This window comes from Lissotriton helveticus, chromosome 9 (assembly GCF_964261635.1).
Source record: "Lissotriton helveticus chromosome 9, aLisHel1.1, whole genome shotgun sequence".
In the NCBI taxonomy this organism is placed as follows: Eukaryota; Metazoa; Chordata; class Amphibia; order Caudata; family Salamandridae; genus Lissotriton; species Lissotriton helveticus.
The window spans coordinates 37025151-37050218 of NC_136070.1; the positions used below are offsets into that span (position 1 = coordinate 37025151).

The window sequence follows — 25068 nt, forward strand, 5'->3', positions numbered from 1 at the left end:
CCAATGGCAATCCATACTTCATGGAGGGATATCTTTATCTTATCGAGGTCCCCGACTCTGTTTGCCGAAGGGACTGCGAGGCTTGGGAGTGAGGGATGATAACTCCAAATCCCCGTAAAAGTGCAACAGCTCTTACCTGTTGACATGGCAATTCGGCTTCACGATTGGAAACACAGAGTGAAAGCTGATGGAACGGACCACGAACCAGCAAGCAAGAAACACTGCATGCTGGGCAATGCAGTCCGGACAGCGGAAGCACCAGTGACTCCGTGCAATGTTTTACAGGCATCCTCAACACTACTTTAGTGACTGAACTGAAAGAAAGAGCGGGTTGCACCAGTGGAACTTTTAACCTTAAGGCATTTGAAAAAGGAAGCAATCCGAAACGCGTCATGCCAGGTCAAATAAAGGTTTTAACCAATCCCCGCTGTGCCGCCTCTTCATCTTCGAGGGAAGGAGAATGCTGTGGTATAATTTGCGTGTTCCCATTAACACGCGAGGATGGCCCTCCCGCAAGTGTCTGAAGAAAGGGTGTTAATGGGGGAACCCGGACCACCTCGCACAACGGAAGCTTCAGAGACGACGTTGCCAATGGCAATCCATACTTCATGGAGGGATATCTTTACCTTATCGAGGTCCCCGACTCTGTTTGCCGAAGGGACTGCAAGGCTTGGGAGTGAGAGATGGTAACTCCAAATCCCCGTACAAGTGCAACAGCTCTTACCTGTTGACATGGCAATTCGGCTTCACGATTGGGAACACAGAGTGAAAGCTGATGGAACGGACCACGAACCAGCAAGCAAGAAACACTGCATGCTGGGCAATGCAGTCCGAACAGCGGAAGCACCAGTGACTCCGTGCAATGTTTTACAGGCATCCTCAACACTACTTTAGTGACTGAACTGAAAGAAAGAGCGGGTTGCACCAGTGGAACTTTTAACCTTAAGGCATTTGAAAAAGGAAGCAATCCGAAACGCGTCATGCCAGGTCAAATAAAGGTTTTAACCAATCCCCGCTGTGCCGCCTCTTCATCTTCGAGGGAAGGAGAATGCTGTGGTATAATTTGCGTGTTCCCATTAACACACGAGGATGGCGCTCCCGCAAGTGTCTGAAGAAAGGGTGTTAATGGGCGAACCCGGACTACCTCGCACAACGGAAGCTGCAGAGACAACGTTGCCAATGGCAATCCATACTTCATGGAGGGATATCTTTACCTTATCGAGGTCCCCGACTCTGTTTGCCGAAGGGACTGCGAGGCTTGGGAGTGAGGGATGGTAACTCCAAATCCCCGTACAAGTGCAACAGCTCTTACCTGTTGACATGGCAATTCGGCTTCACAATTGGGAACACAGAGTGAAAGCTGATGGAACGGACCACGAACCAGCAAGCAAGAAACACTGCATGCTGGGCAATGCAGTCCGAACAGCGGAAGCACCAGTGACTCCGTGCAATGTTTTACAGGCATCCTCAACACTACTTTAGTGACTGAACTGAAAGAGCGGGTTACACCAGTAAAACTTTTAACCTTAAGGCATTTGAAAAAGGAAGCAATCCGAAGCGCGTCATGCCAGGTCAAATAAAGGTTTTAACCAATCCCCGCTGTGCTGCCTCTTCATCTTCGAGGGAAGGAGAATGCTGTGGTATAATTTGCGTGTTCCCATTAACACGCGAGGATGGCCCTCCCGCAAGTGTCTGAAGAAAGGGTGTTAATGGGGGAACCCGGACCGCCTCGCACAACGGAAGCTGCAGAGACAACGTTGCCAATGGCAATCTATACTTCATGGAGGGATATCTTTACCTTATCGAGGTCCCTGACTCTGTTTGCCGAAGGGCCTGCGAGGCTTGGGAGTGAGGGATGGTAACTCCAACTCCCCGTACAAGTGCAACAGCTCTTACCTGTTGACATGGCAATTTGGCTTCATGATTGGGAACACAGAGTGAAAGCTGATGGACCGGACCTCGAACCAGCAAGCAAGAAACACTGCATGCTGGGCAATGCAGTCCGAACAGCGGAAGCACCAGTGACTCCGTGCAATGTTTTACAGGCATCCTCAACACTACTTTAGTGACTGAACTGAAAGAAAGAGCGGGTTGCACCAGTGGAACTTTTAACCTTAAGGCATTTGAAAAAGGAAGCAATCCGAAACGCGTCATGCCAGGTCAAATAAAGGTTTTAACCAATCCCCGCTGTGCCGCCTCTTCATCTTCGAGGGAAGGAGAATGCTGTGGTATAATTTGCGTGTTCCCATTAACACACGAGGATGGCGCTCCCGCAAGTGTCTGAAGAAAGGGTGTTAATGGGCGAACCCGGACTGCCTCGCACAACGGAAGCTGCAGAGACAATGTTGCCAATGGCAATCCATACTTCATGGAGGGATATCTTTACCTTATCGAGGTCCCCGACTCTGTTTGCCGAAGGGACTGCGAGGCTTGGGAGTGAGGGATGGTAACTCCAAATCCCCGTACAAGTGCAACAGCTCTTACCTGTTGACATGGCAATTCGGCTTCACGATTGGGAACACAGAGTGAAAGCTGATGGAACGGACCACGAACCAGCAAGCAAGAAACAGTGCATGCTGGGCAATGCAGTCCGAACAGCGGAAGCACCAGTGACTCCGTGCAATGTTTTACAGGCATCCTCAACACTACTTTAGTGACTGAACTGAAAGAGCGGGTTGCACCAGTGGAACTTTTAACCTTAAGGCATTTGAAAAAGGAAGCAATCCGAAGCGCGTCATGCCAGGTCAAATAAAGGTTTTAACCAATCCCCGCTGTGCTGCCTCTTCATCTTCGAGGGAAGGAGAATGCTGTGGTATAATTTGCGTGTTCCCATTAACACGCGAGGATGGCCCACCCGCAAGTGTCTGAAGAAAGGGTGTTAATGGGGGCACCCGGACCGCCTCGCACAACGGAAGCTGCAGAGACAACGTTGCCAATGGCAATCTATACTTCATGGAGGGATATCTTTACCTTATCGAGGTCCCTGACTCTGTTTGCCGAAGGGACTGCGAGGCTTGGGAGTGAGGGATGGTAACTCCAACTCCCCGTACAAGTGCAACAGCTCTTACCTGTTGACATGGCAATTTGGTTTCATGATTGGGAACACAGAGTGAAAGCTGATGGAACGGACCTCGAACCAGCAAGCAAGAAACACTGCATGCTGGGCAATGTAGTCCGAACAGCGGAAGCACCAGTGACTCCGTGCACCAGTGGAACTTTTAACCTTAAGGCATTTGAAAAAGGAAGCAATCCGAAACGCGTCATGACAGGTCAAATAAAGGTGGGAAGGAGAATGCTGTGGTATATATATATATATATATATACATACAATTCATATTTTTCAAGCGCATAACGTTTTTAGTTAAACCAGTACTGAGTTTGACATACGTGTTAGCATGTTCACTGGTTATTCAAATATAGGCTGCAGCGTCCCAAAAATTGCATTGCATGAGTCACCTGTCTTCATCCTTACTGCCCTGTAGCATCATAGAATATTTCAAATGGTTTCACCCACGTGTCACACCACACCCATGCCAAATTTCTGGATTCAGACATTTTGAATGAGGCCTGTACCCTGTTGAATTGTCTCCAGTAGAGTGCCAACTGTGGCATCTAAAAAATAGCAGCTATTTGGGCATGTTATGAGATTCTCGATGTCTTCTGAGCTAGTACTTCAGTACAATTGTATCTAAATTCCTCTGTAACCTCGTTTACATGGCTATGCTGCATGCGTTTGCTTTAATAACGGTTTAAACACCTTACCTGCAGCACCAATACCCTTTGATGCCTTTTCTATCCGTATTTGCTCTTTTAAGTTTATATTTGAAAGACAGAAAAATACCAGCTTTTGTCACTTTACTTAACAATTTTACCGGCCTTGTCCCAAAAATACCGGCCAGGTGCCTACGTCACTTCCTTTTTCCTGTGGCGCAGTTCTAGGCATGATGACGAGTCAGCTCTACCCTTCCCATACGTTAGCCGGCCTGGTGGGACAGGAAGTGACGCAGCCTAGGCTGGATGACGACACCGCTGTCCGTTTCCCGCCCGTTAGCGGCATGGTGAGACAGGAAGTGACGCGTCCTAGGCAGGATGACGACACAGTTCTCCGCTTCCTGTCTGTTAGCTGGTCAGGAGGGGCAGTTGGCGCACGATTGTGCTTTAGTCGACGTTATATATCGCAGAGTATAGCCCCCCACCTATGGACTCGGAAGGTTAGTAAAGTCGAATGCAAATGTCATGTATTTTAGGGTTGAAATGTGTCTCAAAAATACGTGCCAGGGTTTGGGTTCAGTTTACTCGCGTCAAAAGCGCGCGCGCCATGAAATATGTTTAACTGCTAAAATTACAAACGTTAATAAAATGAATTTCTGTTTTTTAAATGTCTGTCAAAGGCCGTGGTCGGTGTTTTCACCTGACTAGCCCCGCGAGGGGAACAGCTGGCTCGTGTTGGCTTCTGGGGCGGGCTCCTGTTGTGTTGCTTACTTCTGTACTGCTCTCTCTGTGCCCTGATTCAATGAAGGTTACGTCTTTTGTGACACCTTTTGGTTGCTTCCGTTATAAACGCATGCCGTTTGGCTTAGCCTCAGCGGCTGCTGTTTTTCAACGGCTCATGTACCAATTATTCAAGGGAGAGAAAGGTGTCAGATATTTTCAAGACGATATTCTGGTCTTTGGAGACGATGAGAATGAGCACTTATCAAGGCTACATAAAGTTTTGAATATTCTTGAAAGCAAGGGTCTTACAGTTGAACATTCCAAATGTAAATTTGCTCAGAAAAGTGTAACTTATTTAGGCCATATCATTGACGCAGAAGGGGTTAAACCCAAACCCTCCTTGGTTTCTGCAATCTCTGAGGCTCCTATTCCTGCAAGTAAAGATGACATCAAGTCGTTCTTAGGAATGGCTGAATTTTGCTCAAAATATGTTCCTAATTTTGCGAGTGTCTCATACAACATTCGACAACTTTTAAAAAAGGGTGTGAAGTTCGAATGGTCAAAGTCTTGTGATGAAGATTTCTTGAATATTAAGAATGCTATTGCCCAGACCACTGCTTTGCACAGTTTTGATCCATCCTTCGAGAATGTAATTACCACAGATGCAAGTAACAAGGGTTTGGGAGCGGTTTTAGTGCAGATTGATGAGAAGGGGAAGGAAAATATAATAGCTTATGCCTCTAGATCCCTTTCTCCTTGTGAAGAGAAGTACCCTATAATAGAAAGGGAGGCCTTAGCTTGTGCCTGGGCACTTGATCATTTCAAGTCTTTTGTATGGGGCAAAATGTGTTTGTTACGAAGTGACCACAAACCATTAGTTAAGATTTTGACTACCGAAGGAGTTATCAATGCTTCTGCTCGCCTGGCTAGGATTTCTATGAGATTACAAAATTTCATATACAAGATTATTTATGTGCCAGGTAAAAGCAACGTTCTGGCTGATTTTCTGTCAAGAATGCCTGTAATGTTAGAGGAAGTTGATAATAATGAGTGGAATGAATTGCAAATAGCATATGTTCATGATGAAGGACTTTCAGCCTTTAGCAAGGAAGAGTGGAACAAGGACTATCTCGCTGATGAATGCTTACAGAAAGTTATCTCTTTCACTATTGAAGGTTGGCCAGATAAAAAAGATGTTCTTGATGATAATTTAAAACCTTTTTGGGAGATTAGGTCCGAACTCTCTGTTTCTCATGACACCTTATTAAGGGGTGAAAGAATCGTTCCCCCTGGTGGGTTGCGGGAAGGAATCATTGAACTTTGCCATGAAGGTCACCCTGGGATTGTTAGATCCAAATCCTTAGTAAAGAAATTATTCTGGTGGCCTGGTTGTGATTCTCAAATAGAAAAAATTGTTAGAGACTGTACCATTTGTGCTTCTGCAGACAAAACCTTGCGTACCTGCCGTCCTCCTATGTTGGAGTGTTCTCCTCCAGAATCTACTTGGGAATCGGTTTCCGTAGACATTATGGGTCCTGTTCAGGATCAGGATGGTTCTCAGAGGTATTTAATTGTGATCATTGATTTGTTTTCTAAATGGCCTGTGGTCAAAGTTGTAGAAAGAGCAGATACTGATTCTGTTTTAAGTTTTCTGGATGAAACTTTTGTCACTGAAGGTATTCCTTCTTGCATTCTCACCGATAATGGTGTTCAATTTTTATCAATTAAGGCAAAAAGGTATTTTAGTAAACTTGGTATTAGACACAGGACTACGTCTCTTTACAATCCTGGTGGCAATGGTGTTGTGGAGCGTTTTAACAGGGTTTTGAAGAACACTATTCAACTTTCTATTAGTAACAATCTGGATTGGCAAACTCAGATTGGAAAAGTTGTTTGGAACTATCGCATTACTGTGAATGACTCTACAGGTATTTCTCCTTTTGTTTTGATGAAGGGTAGGAACCCGCGTTCTAAAGCCAGTCCCACTTGGTTATTTTCTGGTGAAATTGATCCCTACTCAAAAGATTTAGTTAAGGCACGGTTAGTTCAGGTCCACGATAAAAGTAAAAGATATCATGATTCGAGACATGGATCAAAGGAGGTGACAATAAATGTTGGAGACTGGGTCAGAATAAAAAAACCTTTCAAGGTACAGAAGGGTGAATCTTCTTTTTCTGAACCCTTCCAAGTTTCGGAAGTGTTGAAAAATTCTGTTAAACTCAGTAATGGGAAAGTTTGGAATTTAGGTAGAGTTGCCAGATGCAATCCTAGTTCTTCTTTTAAGGTCAATGTTTCCAGTCGAGTGTGGAAACCTGAAGATTTGGAGGTTGATGACTCTAATAGTGATTTGGATTCTTCCCATGGTTCTGGGATTATGAGTTGCCCAAATTCGTGTGAAGTCCCAGATCATAGTTTGGTTGTCACTAGTAACAATAACTCAGATTCTCCCAGCGGTACTTCCGAGGAGTCAGTCGTCACCCCTAGGGAGGATTGTTTGGTTTCTGGTGAAGATTCTTCTCTCCGCCATTCCTCGAGGAAGAGGGTGGTTCCTTCGTGGCTTAAAGACTATATTACTAGTAACAGTTAAAGATCATATCACTAGTAACAGTCAGAACTTTATCACAACTTTGTTAGTGTTGCTGCATTTGTTTTATGTTGCTGCAAATTGTTTTATTCATTATATGTTTCTTTTCTTTCTGTTTCTTTTTTTTTCTTGTTATTATAGATAGGGGGATGTGTTGTGTTGCTTACTTCTGTACTGCTCCTTTAACCACATACATTCTTTCCTATGTCATTGCTGAATGTAGAACCTTGCATATGTCATTCTGATGTGCATTCTTGGTAAGAGTCAGTTATCCATTGATGCTGATCTATGCTGGATTAATTGTACTGTGCTCTTCGATTAAATAAGCTTCTACCTTAATCATCCTTGAATTTATCTTCATTTCAGCTCCATTTTCAGTTTCTGTGCAGCAAGTTCCTGTCTGTCCGGTAGGGTAATAGCTGGCGATCAATCACCTTATTATAAACTCTCCCTGCGCCAGAACCCCTTTTATCAAAGGTGATATGTGATCCCTGACGCGGGCTTCGATACACAGTATTTGGTAACAGTAAAAATTCATCTGTCAGCCCGCAGGTCCACCAATGTAAATAAACAGTGGTTAGAAGGATGACAGTAGTGACGACAAAGCCAATTCTTAAATACTCCCACGGGAAAGGTAATTGGTAAAACCACATTAAATATGCACAAAATGCCTCAATTTTCAGCAAATAACAACACACGAAAAAGTTGGCACACGCTAAACGAAGGTTGGAACGCATTCTTGTTTCAATGTCTGCCTAATGCTAGCTAGGAAAACGTAAATGTTTTTAAAACATGGTCATTGTTTATTTATTCTCCGGCTAGTACGGTGGGATCGCCCTTCAACAGATGAACTATATTTTACACACACAGGGGTTAAAGATTTGTCAGAAATCGTAGGCTGTCTGATGGATTTATGGTGCCTTGTAAGTGTGCCCATTTGGCTGCAGGCACAGAAAGACTGGCCAGATATAGAGAAGTGCTGATTGGTGCTTGCTTGAAAGAAGTTTGAAGGTCATGCAACTAGAGGCTGCAGTTTATCATGATATCATACTTGAGGAGTTAAAACACTGACCTAACAATGACCCTTGAGCAGACTGTGACCTTTTGCAGGTAATAAAGCACACTTCTTCCATTCCGTGGGAGCTTGAGTTCGACCTTGTGCTGTTAAACCACACTTTACTTCTCCCATCCCAGAACGGTGGCTTATACATTTGAAGAAGTTTTTGAATTGTGGTGTGACCTTCTCGCCTTTGTCAGTGTATGAGGTCTGGGCCCTTGATCAAATGTTGATCATGCCAATAAGATGGTGAAAACCACATTTATTCCTAACATTTAGTGTCTCCACTCCTGTTGTTTGGACACAGAACACTGCCCAAGCCGAGGAACAATTCAAGATTAAAGCAATATATATACCTAGATATAGGTGCCCAACAGTTAATTCCGTAGCCACATAAACTGTTTGTTCTAACCAATGTTCTAGGTTCATTAGCTTGTGTTGATCTAAAAATTTGTTTTACAATTATTGTTTTACAAGAGCCACCACATGCAGAATATGGAAATAAGTGGTGAGCTTTATAAAGACAACTCACCCACCATCAGTAAACCAGCAACTGACACACAGAATACGCAGATGAATAAGCAGTCCAAGCCACCTTTTTTCTAAAATTAAGCATTGCTAAGCGAAAGATGCAGCAGCAAGCTAAGATGTGTTAAAACAGAGAGCCTTATTTATAATTTAGAATAATATAGTCTGTCAGGGCAACGTAGTATATTACTGCCCTCCTTGTGTGTGTGTGTGTGTGTGTGTGTGTGTGTATATATATATATATATATATCTATATATATATATATATATATATATATATGATAGAAGTAATTCCCTATGCAGCTCCTGGCATAAAGCAGAGCACAGACTCCAAATTAAAGTGCTGATTTGATCATTTATTTTGTCAAGCATGTTTGTTTAACACTTTTTGGCCAATGCCTGTGGCCTTGTTCACATACATCCATATCTATATTTGGATCTGCGTCTGTCTGCATGTGTATGTGTGTGTTTGATACTGATAGAGCGCGCGGGTCACCCGACCAATAATTTCGCCGCTTCGGGCCCATATATTTCAAATCACCATATACATTGATCGGATGACCTCACGGTCTGCTATCAGATATTTGTGAGTTCCTTTCGTTATTCCTCAGAGTACCCGACTTACCATCCGCCGACGCGGGTACCTATGACCACATTGGATCAGGGAGCTAGCTGTAAAAGGAAAGGCAGCAAAATACAAACCCAGCAAATAACATTCAATACTCTTTGTAAAATGACCACGGACAACTGGAAGTTTTAAAGTCTTTATCTAATTTAGTAAAATTCAGAAATCATCAAATTCACAGTAATTAAGCAGTCGATAATCAGAATAACAGAAAGTACATAGCTGAATAGCAAATAAGTCAGTGCAACCATTTATAAACTAATGGAACCAGGACACGTTTAAAATGAAGGATCAGGAATTAGAACGTTTAAGATGAATCACTAAAGATGGGATAGGCTTTGATTAGGACTAGTATTCTAGAATTATCTCAAAATATGAGACAGGAGTTCGGGACATTTATATAACTATAGGAGAGTCTATGGAAAGAGACACGCTATGCTTTAAGGCAAAAGTTCTTTAGACAGTTTAAGTAAGGAGGTTCTAGACCATATCAGGAAATGACAAACTGCAATGCAAAATATAATTTCTAACAGATAGGGTAACATAGGAACACGTTATGAAACAAATGCAAATGACTTTATGATTCAATGGTTGCGGGAGAAAGCATGGAAAATTAATTCACGTGCAAAGGTATGTCTTTATTGAAGCAAAAGACAGAAAAATAGAAAGGTGCAGTTTCAGGAGATTCAGAGCAATATTTACCTAGACTGGTGTGGAAACCAAACCCTGGCCACGGGTCAGTTAAGAACAGGAAACCCTCAAGGAAGGATACCCCTCAATGGACAGCAGGTGCAGAATGGACACCCAGGACAGGGCAGGAAGACCAGATTAGGATCAGGACAGGACCCTCAGGACAGGACCCTCGGGACAGGACCGGCACCCGCAGTTCGGAAGCAACGCCTGCGCTCCACCCTCTCTGCAGCTATCGATCACGACCCCGATTGGGTCAGCGAATTCCCCAGCAAAGTGCTTCGCCAGCACTTAAGGTTCAGTAAAACCTTCAGAGTCTATGGTCAAATTTCGGACAGAGAGCTCCGCAGCGCTCTGTATCTTCAGTCACCTATTGAGTGCGTTGGGTCAGTGACAGGTCAGCTAAACCAGACAAGTCGGACAATTTCCCTAGGTGAACCCAGGGTAGATATACTGTTTTGGGACGGTGTACCACCCCCCAATGTTGCAAAGTGTCAGAATCCCTCAATTTGGATTGGTCCTAAGGTAGGGTCTGGGTAACACACCAATCAGAATAGACTATTTGGAGGCCTACTTTGCATCTCTAGGTATCGCCTAGCGAGATTGGGGTTCCCATGAGAAAGCCGCACAGAATACAATGAGAAGAATACATTTCGATACAATAGAACATAATCATGATGCTTCTACTGGGTGAAGGTGCTCTTTCCCAGGGTGGCTCTGGCATCAACCTTCTTTGGCCTGAGTTCAATGCCATGGCAACTTCTAGATTCTGCGCAGAAATACCCTCCAAGATGGACTCCCCAGCCCAGCACCCCTCCGAGTCGAGGATACATGAAAAGTAAGCGAAAACAAATTAAAACATAGAAGTAACGGTATGAAAAACACATCATGGGTTGTGTACTTTAAACTTATCATTATAAAATTATACTATGCAGTTTAAATGTTAGCAACATATACACACTCACAAGAGCATCACCACGTTATTCACGAGAGCTGTGTATTACGCATGCGCACCCTTTCCCACCAAACTTATAACTACGTCAGGTCACGTGAGTGTGACTGACGCATGCGCAGAAGCCATTTACCAAGCGGCGGCCATGTTTAGGAACACGGATTAGTTGTATTAGAAATACACATACGCAAGTTTCCTCTACTTCGTTCGAATATAAAATAAAAGATTAGTGAGACGTACACATTTTATTAATTGATTACACACGGGCGAGGTTCATGACTCGAGCAAGTCGCGATGCGAAGCTTGCTCTATCAATCCCCTCTTTGATGATATTTACTATCATCACAAAAATAATGCAACCAGATGCCAACTTCTTCACACTTTATACAGCTCTATCTCTTCCAACAAGCGATCCAGCTTCTCTTTTTCATTTTTGGTAGGGTGAGAATTTTTCACCTTTTTGTATATCTGATTATTCATTTCCTCTAATTCAAGCTCATCCACACTTCGTTTCACTCCTCTGGCATTCACTTGATGCTTTCTGGTGTGCTTACGGCATTTGCAACAGACGAATATGAAAAATAGGATAAGACTTATAATTCCAATTGGCATCAGTACCTTGAACAATAAGCTTTTACCTAAACTAGCAAACCAATGACCTACATTTGAGAGACCATCTACCAGTCTCTTCCAGGCACTGTCAACCTCGAGTGGTTTGAGTTCTCTTTCCAAATTAGTAATGTTTTTCACATATCTTTTGAGCTGCACACTTTTGTCCGGAATATAAGTGCAACAATGTTGCGCCTTCAACATCCGGCAGACTCCGCCCTCTTTTGCTAATAAGGTGTCAAGAGCAAGTCTGTTCTGCAAAACCATTGATCTGATCGCAACCATTTCGGTATTGACCAGCAGAAATCCATGAGCTGTGTCAGTAGACAACACATCCACTATAGTGGATAATTTGCAAATTCTGTGAGTGTTCAGAACCACTCCCACTCCAGGTATCAGTGCACTGAAAATACTACCCATTATTTCACCTACGCTTTCTCTTTTACTACGCACTAAGCCATTAGTATTTTCACTGCTTCCAGCAACTTCATTCACATGGTATATTTTCGGGAAGACAATGCCAAAATAGCAGCTTCCATACCAGTGATCCGGCAATTTGAAATAAGCCTTGTCTCCACATATATAATAAATTCCAGGAAACACAGGCTCTGACCCATTTTTGAAACCCCATCCTCCAATTACCTTGTAATTATGTTCACATTGACTGGAACCAATGAAAATGTTATTATAGTAGCTAGTCTTCTCGCGGTGAAGACATAGCTTTCCCTTCCTTTCAAAATCCAGCAACAGAGCAGGTCCTGCCCCACCCTTTGAGGTGCCTTCCATGTCCTCAGCCCACTTTGGCATTTTCTGTTTTTCGTCATCTGCCTTTCTTTTTATTTTTATTCTCCTCTTCTCTGCCATGTTCAGGAAAATCTTTTCCTGCTCACGCAAAGAGCAGGTTAAGTTATCTCTGTGTGCGTCACCTATGTCTATATTACCTATAGTCAGGAAGTATTCGCCCATATAGCGAGTAACGTCACTTTTGGTATGTACAGGATTCAGGTTCCCACGTATAGGAAGTTCAGAAAAGATCACGTCATTGTTAGAGTAATAGTACTGTAACGGTCCTCTTTTGTAAAATAAGCTTGCTAAAATGCTACAGGATATTCCATATGTCAGTGGCAGGTGATGGTATGTCACGCCTTCAGCCACAGAGGTAGGTAGCTTCATGCAGACATAGCAATCTTCAATTTCCATAGTCTCTACATAGTGTATTAACAAGTTTGCGAAAACATTTAAATGTGTCTTGTTTCTAACTCCGTGGTAATGTAGTCCTTCCTCATCTGATGCTTCTAAGTCACGTTTTGTCTGTCTGAGTGCTCTCTCATGTCTTGCTACACTCTGTGTGGTCAGTTCTTCAATGTCAGTATTTACAATCTCAGTAGGGTCAATATTAGTATTTCTGCTCTCCGCAAAAGGAATGAAAACTGTAAGTCCTATCCAAACTAATATCACTATAATTACACTACATACACATACCTTGCAGCATGTTTTTCAACAGCTGCGACTAGGTCTACCACTCACGTTTGAATCAGACATTTTGGCTCAGAAGAAGTTTCTCGACCCCTCTTTGTCTCTTTGCACCAGTAGCTTACTTTGTGCAAATTCACGGTGGCTCGTCTTCTTCTTCGGCAGAGTACTCAGCGACTGGTTCTCCGTCGCTTTCGTCAGTTATATCAAGATCCTCAAATTCTTCCAAAACGAGCGTCCATTCAGGAGACTTGTACTTTTTGTTTTGTCTTTTTATTCGATCGCTCCTTCTTTTGGAAGTGTCTTCTGGTTGTTCTGCTATGCGAGAACTCCTCCTTTCTTCTGCACGTTTTTCTTCTACCGTTTTTATCCTCAGTCTCAATTTCTTTATGAATCCAGGCTCAATGTGCTTTCTTTTCTTAAGTCTTTTAGTTGGCACTGGGACTTCGTTTTCTTTTATTGCCCTTTTATTTTCATTTGCTGGTGGCGATTCTGCTTCCTTTACTTCCCTTCCTATCTGACTAGTTCCAGGGCTCGTATCTATTTCTTCTGCTTGGTTACTAAACTGGCCTTGTTCAGGAGAGTTTTGCTTTTGCTTTTCAAATGTCTCTGTTTCTGTTTCCTGAACACGTTCTTCTAACCCTGTCTGATCCTGTTCGAGCACTTCGATCCCTTGATTTTCTTCTGCTCGAACTATTATACTATGTCTAGTCTGTCCCTTTTCGACATCAGGAGTCAGTGGAGGTGTATCAATTACTTGCTCAGTCCCTGTCTGACCTTCTCCTTCCTCAGGTTTGATGTGAATCTCAATAGTCTGAGGTTCTTCGCCTGTGCCTTGCTTTTCCTCTCTATTCCACTCTCTACCTTCCAAAATTCGCTCTCTTGTTCTGATTGGGTCTTCGGTGAGGTCAATCAAGGGTATCCACTCATCTGGCCATATGCTCGGCAGCTCGTCATCAGCTACTTCTGGACCAACTTCTGGGCACCCCTCAGCAGGCGGGACTCTTGGTAGCTCGTCATCAACTACTCCTGGACCAACGTCTGCGGACCCCTCAGCTTGACTGGTACTGGGCTGTACGTCGTCAGTTACTTCTGGTCTTGCTTCTGCAGGCCCCTCTGCTGGACGGCCTTCTTCTCCAGGCTCCTCGTCTGGTAGTACCTTCTGGGTGTGGCTGGCGTGGATCCAATGGGGAACACCTGCACACTTCACTGCTGTGGTCGTCACCAGGATTACTTGGCGCTTCTGTCCCCTCCTTGGTTCCAGGCAGCTCGACCGAGTATGCTTCTTTATTTTGACCCAGTCCCCTGGAACCAGTTTGTGGAGAGGAGTCGTTGGATTGGTGACGGCGTCTTTTCCGATCTGGCGAGAGATATAACGTACTTGGTCACCTAATCTCTTGCAGTATTCAAGCACCAAATCATCAGTAATACTCAACAGTTTGCTTCCTGGTACCCACGCTTGTCTCATCACTCTTCCCATCAGGATTTCATGTGGGCTCAGGCCTGTCTTCCGGTCTGGAATACTTCGGAGTCCCATCAGAACCAGAGGCAGGGCCTTTACCCAGGTCATGCCAGATGCATCACACAATTTCGCTAGTCTTGTTTTGATAGTCCCGTTTATTTGTTCCACTACTCCAGAAGCCTCTGGATGATATGCACAGTGGAGTTTTTGCGAGATCCCAAATGCCTTACAGAGTTGGTCGATCACATCATTCTGAAAATGTCGGCCTCTATCTGATTCAATAGTGACTGGAACCCCGAATCTAGGTATCAGTTCTTTCAGTAAACACTTTGCTACTGTCAGTGCGTCACTTTGGGGAGTAGGGTAAGCTTCCACCCACTTTGAAAATAGGCAGACAATGACAAGGACATAACGCTTCCCCTCACAACGTGGCATGGTGATGAAATCAACCTGTATTCTCACAAAGGGACCCCCTGACCTCCCAATTTTCCCTAGTCCCACCATTGTTCTCTTGCCTGGATTCATCTGTTGACATGACAGGCACCTCTGGCAGAGGGACTCTGCTACTTTCCTGAACTTTTTGCTGTACCAAGTCTGTTGGAATACCAGAATCATGGCGTCCCTACCAATGTGTGATCCCTCATGTATCAGTCTAGCCATTGTGCCAAGCAAGTGTCTGGGTAACACAGGCATACCATTTGGGCCCAAGATGACACCATCCTCACGTCTTGGTCTACACCCTTCTTCCTTCCACTTCTCTCTCTCTCTTGCCAGGGTGTCGCCTGCTGCCATTCTCTCACTTCATCCCATGTAGGCACTTCTTCAAACACTCGAAGTTGGCAGCTGGTTCCAGGCCCCCCCCCGTTTTGGATTTATGATCAATCGATCCCTGGCGCATAATTGTGCCACTCGATCAGCGAAATCATTTCCCAAAGATACAGGGTCAAAGTCCTTCTTATGGGCAACACACTTGACCACTGCCAATTCCTTTGGTAATTGGATTGCCTCTAAAAGGTCTTGAACAACTTTTCCATTTCGAATAGGGGTACCTGATGAAGTCAGGAACTCCCTCTGTAGCCATAATTGGCCAAAGTCATGCACAACTCCAAAACAGTACTGACTGTCAGTATACACTGTTAGGCGTACGTTTTTCCCCAATTTGCAAGCTTTTATCATAGCGATCAATTCGGCTACTTGTGCAGACTTTACTTCAAATAAATAACCTGCTTCTACAATTTTGGTTAAGGAGACTACCGCATAGGCAGCACTCAGGCCTCCTTGTTCATGTCTTAGGCATGAACCATCCACAAACAATTCCATGTCATGTTTAGGCAAAGGTGTTTCTTTAATGTCTGGGCGTGGTTTTGTGCAAAATTCTGTTAAATCAATGCAGTTATGCTCATCTTCCTCCCCATCTTCCATATCCATTGAGTTGGGAAGCAGAGTGGCGGGATTCAGAATGTTGCACCTGACAATTGTTATATTTGCAGCACCCACGAGAATCCTCTCGTATTTAGTCAGCCGACTAGGGGTGAGATACTGAGTTTTCGTTCTGGTTAGTAAAATCACCACTCCATGTGGAACATACACGGTTACAGGATGTCCCATGACAATGGATTCACTCTGTTCTAGACTTGTGCAAGTAGCAGCTACTGCTTTCAGACATCCTGGTAATCCAGCAGCCACTGGATCCAGGGTGGCAGAGAAATATGCCACTGGCCTCCTGGTTGTGCCATGCTCTTGGGTTAGGACTGACAACGCGCAATTATCGCGAGTGTCACAGAACAGGGCAAATTCCTTGGAATAGTCTGGCATTCCTAATGCAGGGGCTGTACACAGACAATCTCGCAATTTTGTGAAGGCTGTTAAGCTTTCATCATCCCATTCTACAACATCCGGTGTTCCTCTCTTGGTCATTTTTATCAAAGGCCTAGCTAGGACTGCAAATCCCAGAATCCATTGCCTGCAGTATCCTATCACCCCAAGGAACATTCTGATTTCTTTCTGAGTACGGGGTAACTGCATCTTTTGAATTATTCTCACTCTTTCTGACGTTACTTTCCTGATGCCTTTCTCTATCTGGTGCCCCAGATATTTTACTGATTTTGCACAGAACTGTAATTTTTCAGGGGCCACTTTATGTCCCTTTTCACTCAGGTGATTCAGTAGGGCAATGGTGTCAATCACACAGTCCTTATGACTTTTGGACGCCACCAAGAGGTCGTCAATGTATTGCACCAGGACAGAATTTCCAGGTAAGACCAAAGTTTCCAAGCATTTTTTCAAGATCTGATTAAAGATAGATGGGCTCTCTGTGTACCCCTGGGAGACCCTATTCCAGACATACACGTGACTGTTGAAAGCAAATGAGAAAAGAAATTTGCTGTCTGGATGCAAGGGAATGGAAAAGAATGCATGACATAGGTCTATCACAGTGAACCACTCAGCATCCCAGGGAATCTGATACAGAATCACTGCTGGGTTCGGGACAATAGGACAGCAAGGAACCACTATTTTGTTTACCTTTCTTAGGTCCTGCACTACTCTGTACTTGCCACTAGGCTTTTTGATGCCCATAATCGGTGAGTTGCATGGGCTACTCATTACTTCCTGTATGATGTTTCCTTCTAGCAGTTTCTGTATTTCCAGGGCAACACCTGCTCTCACTTCTGCATTCATTCTGTAGGGTTTAGTATTAGGGTATACTGCATTGTCTTTTATGGCTATCTGTATGGGGTCTACGTTTTTCATTAATCCTACATCTTTCCCGGTAAAGTCCCATACCTCTGGCTTCACTGTTGCTTGGAGTTCTTTGGGCAAATCCTGCATAGTCATTCGTTTAATTTCTGAGTCGGGTCTGATTAACATTAATTTATAAATGCCATCTTCATCTGGGGTCTGAATTTCAACACCCTTTGGTGTGCAAAAGATGGTACAGTTCATTTTGCACAGCAAATCACGTCCCAGTAAGTTCACTGGACTGGTGTCACAAACGACAAATCTATGCATTTCTTTAAAGTTTCCAATTGAGATCTCCATGGGCTCTGTAACAGGAGTACTAATCAGTTGATTAGATACCCCCACTACTTGGATTGCTTCTCCCGAGAGGGGTAGGTTTGGAACGTCCACTGTTCTCACAGTAGAACGGGTAGCGCCAGTGTCCAACAGAAAAGTGACATCATTTCCGTCAACCTTTCCTTCAATGTATGGCCCTGACTGGTCTACCGGCAAGGAGGCGCCAAGTACGCACTCCTCGTCCTCCCCTCTCAGGCCCCGTCAGTACTGGTCATCACAAAAGAAGGTATCATTTAGTAAATACTGCGAAGTTGCTGCATTTCTGTTCTCATTGCTCCCCCAGACTTCTACGTCATCACCCTGCGTGGATTTTCCCTTAAACACTTGCTTTGGTGCTCGGGGCAACTGAATCCTTTTTACCTGTTGTTGGGTCTTTCTTGGTCTTTCATTCTGCGTCTGTGGAGTTAAATCAGGTGTTTGGGAGTTATCATCCTGCAAATAGGGACACTCATCTCGCCAGTGTCCAATTTCTCCGCACTGGTGGCAGGGAAATTTCTTCTTAGCCTCCTCCCTGCTCATTTTGGGCCGGGGCTTTCCTCCTCCCCCACCCCCAGGACCTGGATTCTGAGTAGTTTTGGCCATTTTATTCAATTGTTTTTCCTGCTGTTCTGCGAGCTTCACTTGAGCCCACATAACCTTCTCCTTGAGAGCCTTTTTCTTTTCTGCCATCTCGTCCTCACAGTACTTTGCGTACCGTAGGACTTCATCCATCTTTTTAGTATGCCAACAGATTTTGTTATCTTTTATCCACTGACAAATTTTGGGTCTTAAACCATTTACAAACCTGTAAATAAAATGTGTCATATCCTTCATCTCGATGTTATCTATACCACTGTATGTTTTGAACACCTGCAACAGTCTTTCATAAAAGGTTTGCACTGTCTCGTCTCTTTCCTGCGTGGTTCTATCTATCTTGGTCCAATCAGTTTCCTTTGCTGGCACTTTTAGTTTCAGATGCTGAATTACTTGTTCATATTTTCTCATCACTTCTTTCGATGGTTCCCCTGTTTTGTCATCTCTCGGGTATTCCTCACTAGGCCAAGCTATGGCTATTTTACACTCGGTCCACAGATCTACCGGGACCACAATGTCGAAAAACCCATCCAGGTCTTTCCACAGGCATTTTTGCACCTTTTCGAACCTTTCCACCTGCCTGTACCAGTCGACTGGCTTTTCGCGCAATTTCGGGAAATCGTTAGTAAAGGACACAATATCCTGTCTGGACCATGGAACGTGCACATACTTTCCACCTGGTACTTCGCGCATAGGGCATAACTGTTCTGGCTTGTCAGCTTCTCTTAGAGCGAATTCGGGAGTTGCCTGCCTAGACCTGGCCTCATCCCTTTTCTTGACCCATCGGGCTTTCCACCTTTCCACATCTCCCCATTTTTGCAATACGGTCAATAGTTCCTTGACCTGTGCTTTCTTCCCTGAAACATTCAAGTTTTCCAAATCCTTGTCTGAGAAATCTGCCCTATATGGTTTCTGCAGCGGTTTCGATCTTGAAATATCTATTCCCATGCTAGCAGCAGTGTCGGTCAGTTTTCCATGAAGTACTCGGGTATTTCGGGTGAGACTCTTGCAGATAAACAGCATCTCGTCTTCGGAGTAGGTATTTAATCTGTCTAATCCTACGTTTCCTGCCATCAATTCCTCTATTTCTATTCTCAGCTTGTAGAGATCTAAAGGTTTCGTTGGGGACGCTTGTTTTTCAAATTCTTGACTCCATCTTTCGATTTCTTCAGGAGTCACCAAGGTGACACTCTTAGTACCTGAGGTCGATTCCATCTGAATTTCCCTCGCGTTAAAAGGATTATGTCTTTTCTGGATCCTCTTTCCTGTATTTCTAACGGGCAGATCTAGCAGCGAGACCTCCGACTCACACTCACTTGTCTGGTCATCTACAATTAATGGTTCTGGTCTGGTCGGTGCAATGACAGGAGTAATTACTGGAGTTTTTGGACTTCCTTGACGGTCCCCGTACAACGGAACAACGGGTCCGATAGTTACTGGGATCGTCAAGGCTTCAGGACTTGCATTTAGCTGTGACATTTTCCGTATAATTTCAGCTCTCTGATTTCCTAGCGCTTCTCGTTCCTTTTCTTCTAATAACCTGTCCAAAGTGTTTCCATGTAACACCTGCGGGGTTAGAATGGGAGCATAACTCGGAGCAGTGGGATGTGTCTCACTCGGCCCTCCACCATAATTAGGTTTCTGAAACAAACTTCCTGTGCCTAGGATTCTCTGCTCTTCCTCATCCCGGGGCTGCAATAGTGGCATTCCTGAACTTAAGGACCTTACCTCACCTCCGTAGGGGGGACGAGAGCAAAAATCTCCTTCCCGTGAATATCCCGTTTCCCCACCCACGGGTCTCCTGGGGTAAATACTTCTTGTTTCTACGGGTCCTAGATTTTCAGTATAAGGAGGAATTAGATAATCCCCTCCTACACTTGCGGACCTGACCTCTTCCCTTTGGAGGGGTCTCCGGGGAATATCTCCTGCACTCGAAGGTCGGTGTCCCTCATTATAAGGAGGCGGACTTCTCATGCATATGTCATCTAACAATTCGTCATCTGATTCTCCTAGGGGCCCCCAGTGCTTGGACTTCTCCGTCCTTTCCCCCCCCCCCAGGAGGATCTTCTGCTGGCATCATGGGAAACAGACCCTCAACAATCATGCTCTGTCTCCACTGTTTCATCCTTTTGTCTCGGGTTTCTTGTTTCAGTTTTGGGTAATACTTTGTCAGCCCTTTGTCCATTTGGGGCTTTTCTCTTTGGAAAGCCTCAATCTCCCATTCCTCTAATGCCTCATCCTGCGTTAGTCTCGGTCTGGGATGTAATTCATTCATTCGGGTTCTTAAATTGAATAAGATCCTACCATTAAAGGTACCTTCTAACGGAAAGGCCATTATTCCGTCATCTTTTGTGTATTTCACCCAATTTTCTAACCACACACATGTATTGTACCCTCTGTCGAACATCATGAAAGAGGCGGGAGTATTTGGTGGAGGAATAACAATGCCCTCTCTAGTTTGAATCGGCTTGTCCTTTTTGAAGTAATTCTTTACCTTATTTACAAGGGACATTTTTCGCTTATTTCCGTACATAATGCCGTATCTATTAGCCTTCCACTGATCCCTTTCAAACCCTAGGTTTCTTGGATCGGGTCTAGTCTCTGGAGTATACGAGTGCCACATACGATTTCTACGCTTAACTTTGTTTACAAAATTACTTCCAATCAGAATGCTTCTTGCAATTCCGTGCGACCAATGGGGTGCACGAGTTCAAATATTTTCGGCCAATGGGTGCGCGGCCTTTTCCCGAGACAGTTCTCACGCTTCGGCGCTCACCCCTCCTTCACAATTCCAGCCCCTCTACCCGCCCGCTGTTTCTACCAATCTCAGCGCGGCACGGAGTGACGTCAGAGACGCTTCGCGACTGACTCCCTCCCTTCACAAGGTAACGGAAACTTTCTTTCTTTCTAAAGTGCTAGTGCTTGGTTATTTTACAATGAATACACATTCGCCACAGTGCTCAAGTGTCTAGACAGGAAAGAGTTGTTTTACTGCAAGTAAACTACTTCCATTTACTTTTCACACACTACGGGTAGATCTCTTCCGCCCACCCTTCACTCTAGCATCAGTGAACCTGTTACTTCCCTAGACCCATCCACTCTTTCCGGGATATATCCGAGTCTAAGGTTTCCCAGCGGACCCCTTTGCTTTCACCCAAGCTCCGATGAACCTGCTACTCTTCCGATGTGACCCTTATTAGGTTACGCCACTATGGGAATTTTGCCAATGAACCTCGTTACTAACATTTATTCACACATGTATTCAGAAAAAACCCTAGTTAGTGCTTCTGGTTCTACCTAACCTGCACCTAACTTTCCTTGAGCCTGCGACCTCAAGGCAATGGATTCTATTCACCACTTGCCATTCAATTTCCCCGGGGAGTTCCGACAACACTTAACAAAACGTTTTACATACGCATGGATTAATACATATAACAATATAAGAACAAGAATAACAATTTTCAAACAATTCATATATTTCAAAAGCAGCGCATTCTCAAGAGAGTGATCAAGTCCCCCGAAATGGCCGCTCTTATAGCAGCAATAATGTTTAGCAGATACCGACTTGACTAGCCTAACTAGTCCTACCTAACCTTTAACTATTCCCTAACCATACCTCTGCTACCAGAAAATACTGATAGAGCGCGCGGGTCACCCGACCAATAATTTCGCCACTTCCGGCTTCGGCCCCATATATTTCAAATCACCATATACATTGATCGGATGACCTCACGGTCTGCTATCAGATATTTGTGAGTTCCTTTCGTTATTCCTCAGAGTATCCGACTTACCATCCGCCGACGCGGGTACCTATGACCACAATGGATCAGGGAGCTAGCTGTAAAAGGAAAGGCAGCAAAATACAAACCCAGCAAATAACATTCAATACTCTTTGTAAAATGACCACGGACAACTGGAAGTTTTAAAGTCTTTATCTAATTTAGTAAAATTCAGAAATCATGAAATTCACAGTAATTAAGCAGTCGATAATCAGAATAACAGAAAGTACATAGCTGAATAGCAAATAAGTCAGTGCAACCATTTATAAACTAATGGAACCAGGACACGTTTAAAATGAAGGATCAGGAATTAGAACGTTTAAGATGAATCACTAAAGATGGGATAGGCTTTGATTAGGACTAGTATTCTAGAATTATCTCAAAATATGAGACAGGAGTTCGGGACATTTATATAACTATAGGAGAGTCTATGGAGAGAGACACGCTATGCTTTAAGGCAAAAGTTCTTTAGACAGTTTAAGTAAGGAGGTTCTAGACCATATCAGGAAATGACAAACTGCAATGCAAAATATAATTTCTAACAGATAGGGTAACATAGGAACACGTTATGAAACAAATGCAAATGACTTTATGATTCAATGGTTGCGGGAGAAAGCATGGAAAATTAATTCACGTGCAAAGGTATGTCTTTATTGAAGCAAAAGACAGAAAAATAGAAAGGTGCAGTTTCAGGAGATTCAGAGCAATATTTACCTAGACTGGTGTGGAAACCAAACCCTGGCCACGGGTCAGTTAAGAACAGGAAACCCTCAAGGAAGGATACCCCTCAATGGACAGCAGGTGCAGAATGGACACCCAGGACAGGGCAGGAAGACCAGATTAGGATCAGGACAGGACCCTCAGGACAGGACCGGCACCCGCAGTTCGGAAGCAACGCCTGCGCTCCACCCTCTCTGCAGCTATCGATCACGACCCCGATTGGGTCAGCGAATTCCCCAGCAAAGTGCTTCGCCAGCACTTAAGGTTCAGTAAAACCTTCAGAGTCTATGGTCAAATTTCGGACAGAGAGCTCCGCAGCGCTCTGTATCTTCAGTCACCTATTGAGTGCGTTGGGTCAGTGACAGGTCAGCTAAACCAGACAAGTCGGACAATTTCCCTAGGTGAACCCAGGGTAGATATACTGTTTTGGGACGGTGTACCACCCCCCAATGTTGCAAAGTGTCAGAATCCCTCAATTTGGATTGGTCCTAAGGTAGGGTCTGGGTAACACACCAATCAGAATAGACTATTTGGAGGCCTACTTTGCATCTCTAGGTACCGCCTAGCGAGATTGGGGTTCCCATGAGAAAGCCGCACAGAATACAATGAGAAGAATACATTTCGATACAATAGAACATAATCATGATGCTTCTGCTGGGTGAAGGTGCTCTTTCCCAGGGTGGCTCTGGCATCAACCTTCTTTGGCCTGAGTTCAATGCCATGGCAACTTCTAGATTCTGCGCAGAAATACCCTCCAAGATGGACTCCCCAGCCCAGCACCCCTCCGAGTCGAGGATACATGAAAAGTAAGCGAAAACAAATTAAAACATAGAAGTGACGGTATGAAAAACACATCATGGGTTGTGTACTTTAAACTTATCATTATAAAATTATACTATGCAGTTTAAATGTTAGCAACATATACACACTCACAAGAGCATCACCACGTTATTCACGAGAGCTGTGTATTACGCATGCGCACCCTTTCCCACCAAACTTATAACTGCGTCAGGTCACGTGAGTGTGACTGACACATGCGCAGAAGCCATTTACCAAGCGGCGGCCATGTTTAGAAACACGGATTAGTTGTATTAGAAATACACATACGCAAGCTTCCTCTACTTCGTTCGAATATAAAATAAAAGATTAGTGAGACGTACAAATTTTATTAATTGATTACACACGGGCGAGGTTCATGACTCGAGCAAGTCGCGATGCGAAGCTTGCTCTATCAATACCATCAGCTTACAGAAGAAAGACTCTGGAACCCCTTCAGTTTCAGTGATTAAGGTGTAATAAATGCAGTTATTTACAATATGTACAGGTTTCACAAATCATAATCCTTAAACCTATCTGGAATGTTAACTGACCTTCCTGACCGCCTCTCATGGGATTAGAATAGGTAAATTTCCCTTGCAAATATTTCAAAGATTCTTTTTTTTTTTGAAGACCTTTATTTATAACGGTGGTACACAAAGCCCAACAGAAAGCCCGAAGGCTTAATAGTACAGTACACAGCAATACGTCAGTGTATAGAGGATCAGTTACAGATTTACAGAGGTCAAATTTCAGTTCGTAAGGAGAAGTAGTATCAGGATAATTTAAAACAGAGCATCGATTTCAACCGCTAAGATCAGGAGAAATAAGTACACTTTTCGTTCGTTATACAAATACTGCAACTATCCTCATAGGAGGAGGCATATGAATGATCAGTAGTACACACCAATTAAACTTCAATAATCGGGAAGTCAATCCACTATATAGCTCAGAAGAAAAAGAAAAAAGAATAGAAGGCCCATAGAACAAAAAAGAAATAAACGAAAAACCCTCCGTCCCACCCCGCACCCCTGCAGTTGGCTACGTCCTACCCCCCCTAGCAGTGTGCCTGTCGCCCCAAAAAGGGAGTCCCGAAGTATAGAAAGGAAGAAAAAGGTCCTAACCTATAACTACAATAAGAGTAGTGGGAAGCGGGGAGGAGCCTTCCACCAGTCCCCCGGCATCTCCCTCCCGTAAGTCAATAACAGCACAGAGTGTAAAGTCCGGTAACAAGAACCATCACTAGCAAACAGGTTTCATAGCACAAGTTCAGCATATGGCGCAATCAGGGAAATCAGCACGTCGCACATCTATCACGGTCAGCAACGAAGAAACTGTAGGATTGCAGTGGGCAGTGTTCATCCCTGTCCCGTCTTATCTTTTCTGCCACTGCTTACCAAAGTGTCCCAAGCGAGCGTGAACAGCAGCCCAAAAGCGTCAATTTGATTCAACCACATCACGGCCATACCCTTTTCACGCTGATCCAGTGATCCCGGCCAGGGCCAAAAGTACACCTTCCACATGATACGCAGCGGAGCTGGGCCGGGGAGGAGAGCCTCAGTGTCGCACAAAAGCTGGAGTGGCCCCCGGGTGACCGGGAGCACGACGTAGGACGAGCACTCACGTCGCGATTCCAATCCGAAGGCCACATGTCGTCCCGGGCAAGCAATATTTCCAGCAAGGGACGTTTC

The 25068-nt window shown here is 44.2% G+C and overlaps 1 long non-coding RNA gene across 1 annotated transcript in view; it reads left to right on the top strand.

The window, feature by feature from the left end:
* Nucleotides 1-4042: 4042 nt before the first annotated feature.
* LOC144782604 (uncharacterized) overlaps nt 4043-25068 on the top strand; it is a 44265-nt gene continuing 23239 nt past the window's right edge. The window contains exon 1 of the long non-coding RNA XR_013601166.1: nt 4043-4211. This is a non-coding gene — a long non-coding RNA (uncharacterized LOC144782604). The remainder of the gene's footprint in view (nt 4212-25068) is intronic.